Here is a 5,818-nt window from a genome sequence, read left to right as displayed (position 1 = left end):
GAGGCATGGCCTTGTTTGTGTATCCCAGAGGAAGGGGCTTCGGGCCGGCTTGGTGGGGTCTGGGCTCTGGGGCCCTGATGGCAGCCCGAGACCGGGGGAGGCTCCGGGGTACATCTAGACCCTCCGTTTCTCCGTCTGCAAAATGGGGCTACCGGAGGCATGAGGATTATCAGGTGGGTAAACTCACAAACATGCCGAAGTCTCAGCCATTCAGCAAATGCTCCCAGATGTCTGCGATTTCCCAGCAGTTTTCCCAGCCTGCGCCCTGTGCACCCTCCCCCTAGGCTGGCCAGGCGCTGTGTGCTGTGAGCCCCTCCGGGGTACCGAGGTGTGGTAAGGGCACAGAGAGGGGACACTCGCTGAGGCCAGAAACGGCCTCCTGGAGGAGGGGAGGTCTGAGTGGAGCTCTGAGAAGTGAATGGATCTGTCCATCTGAGATTAGACCTACCCCAGCCTGAGAGGCCCGTGAGGGCTCCCAGGAGGAGGCCTCTTTGCCTAAGGGGTGTCTTACTGTCCGCCCACCCTCACTTCTCACCTTCCGGGAGGCAGTTCTGGGCGCCCTGAGTCTCGACAGCTACCAGCCAGCAGTCTCTTTGCTTCTCAATTGCTTGAGCCAAGAAGCTTCTGCCTGACTTCAAGGAAGGGCCCGAGAGAGGGCCGTCAGCTCTCCTGTGCCTTTACACCCTGTTCGGTCCCCCGCATCAGCCCGCGACACTGAGCTCGACTGCGGCGGAGGCTGGCTGGTGACCCCAGGGTGGGGTGTTCTCAGGCACCCTCACAGGCTCCTTTAACCCAGCGGCCCCCCAGCCCGGCGGCCCAGGCAGCACCTTCCCCCGGCGGGGCCCCCTGGCCTCTCTCACTTCTGTTTCCTCAGAAAGAGACCGGGCAGATGCCAAAAACTGCCCCAAGTGCAGAGGGTTCAACATTACCGGCAAATCGGGCAGGAGGAAGGGCTGGGAGGGGTGTGGGTTTTTTATGAATTTGCCATCTCATCTTCTCCCTGTTTTGAATTTATATTTATTTGGAGTAAGTAATGTGTTCACGTGGTAAAAAAAAATACAAATGTAAACGGAACCGGACTGTGCTGTGAAGCGGGAAGCCCGTCCCCACCTCCCTGGCCCAGGCAGGGGCGGCCTCCGGCTCCCGGGGGGGCAGCTCCGGGAGGGCGGAGCCAGTACGTGGGAACACGCACTCCCCGGGAAGCGTGACCTGGGTGCTGACCGTTCTGTGCTGTCTCCACTTGACGGTGAACTTGCAGTAGTTTCCCTGGGCCACCGTAACAAAATACCACGTGCTGTGTGACCGAAACTGACGTTTATTCTCTCCAAGTTCGGAGGCCAGAAGTCTGGGATCCTGTGGCAGCAGTGAGCTTCCTTCTCGAGGTTCCGAGGGAGCATCCCTCCTTGCCTGGTGGTGGCTGGTGACCCTCGGCTTGTGGACACACCGCTCCAACCTCTGTCTTCGCGTGGCCGTCCCCCTGGGCCTCTCTGTCTTCTCCTCTTGCTAGAAGGGCACCGTCATTGGCCTGTGGGCCCACCCTACCCCAGCAGGACCTCGCTTTGGCTAATAACATCAGCAAAGACTGAGGCTGAGGACTTCAACATCTCTTTTGAGGGACACAGTTCAACTCACAAACAGAGACCTTTCCCTTATCAGTGTGCTCGAATTGGCCCCGTTTTTGTTAACAGCTGCGTGGCATTTCACCGGAGAAACGCTCCTGTCTATCCTGCTGGGCTCGGGAGAGTCCCCTGGAGATGCCTGAAGTCTCAGCAGAGCAGCAGCCTACCGGGCCACGGAGGGGACAGTGGGGCTGGAGCTGAGGGAGCAGGTGTAACCGAGGCCCGCGGGCAGAGGGGGGAGGGAGGCGGAAGGAGGAGCAGTGTGGCTCGCTGCGGCAGCGAGGAGGCTGGAGAGGGCCACCGGGCCCAGTCACGTAGCAGGGCTGAGCCTCCTGGGTGCCTCCCTAATGGCCAATCTGCCCTTTTCTAATGGGACACGATTTGCTCTGGGCCTCAGTGTGTCTGGCCTCGCAGCCAGAGGCGGCCCCGTGTCCCAGATCTATCTGGTCAGCGAAATGAAAGCAGCGGCTGGGGTTTCTGAGAAAGGTTTGTAAAAGGGACAAATGCACCGTGGCACATCCCGTGACTTCCGACCCTGCCCCCCTCTCCCCGGGGAAATGGGGATGGGAGGCCTGCAGAGGCAGGGCCAGCCTGGTCTCTGGAAGGCCAGTCCCACACTCTTCCTTGGGTTCTCTGTCGTGCGTCACGGCCACGGCCAGGAGCCGGCTGGTTTTGCCCAGGGGAGTGATAGGCTCAGAGTTATGCCTTAGAGACCCCATGGGAGGCTGTGAGGCGAGGGGGCGACAGGGGCAAGACGAGGAGGGCTGAGTTGGGGTGCCTGCGCCAAAGGGCACCTCGGGGCGGGGAAGGGAGGGCTCCGACAGGCAGGCAGGACCACTCAGGAAGGGATGATGATGCACGAAGCCCCCGTGGCAGTTTGAGGGAGACTGGGTCAACCCGACAGACTGTTTCCCCGTTTCTCCAGTGCGAGAGGCCAGGCGTGGCGAGGAAGTGTCGGCCACCTCCTCTGGCGCTCACACGTGTCCACGGCTCTTTTTTTCTCCCTTCGGGCCCCAGGTGCACCGAGTACGGCGTCGTCTCCCTCACCCCCTTCCCGCTGGCCACTTCCACGGAGGTACTCAGCGGCACTCGTAAATCAAGAGCCCCTCGTCCCAGAACGGGGCCTTCTCAGCCACCCTGTAGCCGGCAGGTTCTGGGACGTGACGACAGCTCTCACACCCTCCACTCCCCCCAACAGACCTCCATCTGCAGCGGAAGCCAGTGGGGGACAGCCCTGTCCGAGTTCACTCGGCCCTCCTCACACCCCTGCCCCAGGCCTGGCCGGGGACCCGCTGGGCCGTCCTCCACCCTGCCGTGGGGACTGTCACAAGAGCCAGGACCAGCCTGGGCTGGCTCCCTGGGCTCCTGCTGGTCCACTCACCAAGTTCTGTGGCTGCTGGTGACGGACACCCTGGAGCGGCGGGTCAGGCCCCAGAGGGGCAGGAACCTTGGACAGGGCCACGGCCCACCCAGCCCGTGTGCTCCTTGGTCTCTGCTTCCTTTCTGCGGTGGCCCAGTGGCTGCTGGGAGCTCAGCCCGCGGGGACACTGGCTCCCACCCTGCCCTGGCCACACTCTCCCAGGCCGCCTGGCCTCACTCAGGCGGTAACCATCAGTCTGCTTGACCACACCCCTCCCCCACACCCTCTCATCCCTGGAGCCCCCTCCAGGTGTCACCACTGGGTGGCTCTCCAGGGTTGGCAGACCCTGAGAGCCTCCCTGGGGGCGTCCAGGCAGGTTTGGGCAGCACGGGGTGGGGGGGGGGGGTGGCTGACTACAGCGGGGACACAAGACAGGGGGCACACATGGGGGGACGTGCTGGGCCAGGGGGTGTGAAGAAAGGACGAGGTAACGAGTGGACTCCTGCGTGGCGGGTGGCTGACGGACGGCAGAGAGGCTCCTGAGCACAGGGCCAGCTTGGGGTCTGCCAGCCAAGTGAAAGAGGGACAAGGCAAGGCGAGAACGTAGGAGGGAATGAAACCAGGACACGGGGCTTGGAGGGGCCAGGTGGTGAAGGTATCAGGCCAGGGGCGCCCAGGCTGAGAGGCTGGGGCTCGACCCTGGGGAGGGCAGGAGGGGCCGGGCGGGACCCAGGACAGAGACCGGAGTGGGCAGGTGTCAGCGAAAACAAGGTTTGGGAGCCCCTGTGGAGGTGGCAGGCTGGGGCGGGGTCACCATAAGGAGGCCGGGAAGCAGCCTGGCTAGGCGATGCACCATCCCTGAGGACGGATGTTGAGGTCCCCAGGGACGATGGGTGGGGGCCAGTGACCGGCATCGGAGCGGGTGACTCGGCAGAGCGGGGTGCGGAGGGGGATCTGGGCGTGGAAGCGGGCTGCTGAGGGGGCCTGTCAGACGAGGGTGGACGAGAAAAGCGGCGGGGCCTGGAGGGTTTCCCGCAGCTTCCTCCCAACCCGCTTCACAGAAGCCCCCCTCCCCCACCCTCCGCGACACGGGGCTCTGACTCTCCCCGGGACACGGGAGTGGTCGGCTGCCTGGGGCCTCTCCCCCCGGCCCCTCCGGTCTGGGGGGTGCACCAGGAGCCCTCCCGGAGTGGCTCCCCTGCCCTGCGGCCTCCCGCGGCCGCCCGGGCTGCCCTCCCAAGGGAGAAGGCCCCGCAGCCCGCGCCGAGGAAGACGAAGCCCCGGCGGCCCATCTGCACAAGGTCATCTGCACTTGGGGCTGCGCACCCCCCTCCCCGGCCCCTCCCACCAGCCGTGCTCGAGCCCCCGACAGGCGCTGCCGCCCAGGAGGGGACCCCAAGCGTCCCCGCCCCAGCGGGCTCCGGAAATCCCCCGGCTTCCCAGAAGAGCTGGCTTTCCGGGCCCCCGGGCAGCCAGCGCCGCGCGCACGCGCACCTGGCCCCACCCCTCTCCGCGGGGCGGGAGAGCGGCCGGGCACAGCGCCCCCTGCGGCCGGAGGTGGAGGCGCACAGCGAGGAACCCTCGGGCCTTGCCGGCCCGGCAGCCCGGGAAGGAGGGCAGGGCAGAGGCGACCAGGAATTTGCCAAGGCCAGGCGGTGGGGAGGGGAGGATGGGCAGTCCCCCCGCCCCGCCAGGGCCGCAGAGGGGCTCTGGCCACCAGCTCCTGGGACTCATGGGGACTAGTACATAAGCAACATGTAACGGATGATGGAGGGGGGGGGGGGGGCTCGATCCAGGTCACTATCAGCTAGGCGCAAGCTTCCTCAGAGCCCGCCCTGCCACCGCCCCGCTAGCTGTAATGCCAAGTTCCATTAGCACGGAAAACCCCGCCTGACACACAGCTCGCCCTCCAGACTGTTGCACGAATGAGCGAACCTGGGAGTTCCAGGGCAGGGGAAGCTTTGGAAATGAAAAACTGCAAGGGAAAGGTGAAGAGCGGTGGGAGAGAGAGGTTGGAAAAGTAGGTCAGGGCTGGGGCTTAGCTTTGAGCATAGGTGGAAAGCTTTGGAGTTTGTTCTGCAGGAAGAGGGGAGCCACTGCAGGTTCGGGTGGGGTGGTGAGAGCCCCAGCTAGGAGACTGGCTCAGTAGTGACTGCAGGAAGCTGGAGAGGAGCAGCCGGGAACCGGAATAAGGGGTTGAGGCCTGTTGGCCACTAGTGAGCAGCCCCAGGAGCCAGCTTCCAAGGCCAGGAATGCCCTCGAAGACTCTGGCCAGGGCGGGTACGGTACTGCCCCCTAAATAGGGACTGCGGCTTCTTCGTAAGGGGTCGGAGAGCCACTCAGGCAGCGGGCCCAGTGGCAGGAGGAAGGCAGGCAGGCCTGGGTTTTGAATCCCGACTGCCGGGACCTTTGCCAGTGACCCTCGACCACGACATGGGGCTGTGCCGCAGAGCTCCTCCCAGAGCAGTTTGGAGGAGAAAATGAAACGGTGCTCACCGTGTCGAGCATGGTCCTGGGCAAGTTAGGTTCTCAACCAATGTCCCCACAGCCATCTGGAGATAGGGACAAGGGCAAAGGAGGGACGCTGGCCTCACCGCTATGCGGGGGTGCCCACGGAAACAATTCCACAGCCCTCCATGACCTCGCTTCCTTCCCATCTAAAACCCAGAAATGCACACTCGATCTTCGACCATGGCCACCCCTCAGCTCAGCTCTACCTCAAGCCTTCGCTCAGCAGTTCTGGGCCTCACGCGGGCCTGGGACTCGCCACCTCAGCAACATTCTGTCAGCAGCCCCTTCCATCATTAGCAAAGAGGGAAAGTCACATGAATCTCCTTGA

The sequence above is a fragment of the Panthera tigris genome, chromosome B3, assembly GCF_018350195.1.
Source record: "Panthera tigris isolate Pti1 chromosome B3, P.tigris_Pti1_mat1.1, whole genome shotgun sequence".
NCBI classification, from domain to species: Eukaryota; Metazoa; Chordata; class Mammalia; order Carnivora; family Felidae; genus Panthera; species Panthera tigris.
This window is presented reverse-complemented; position numbering follows the sequence as displayed.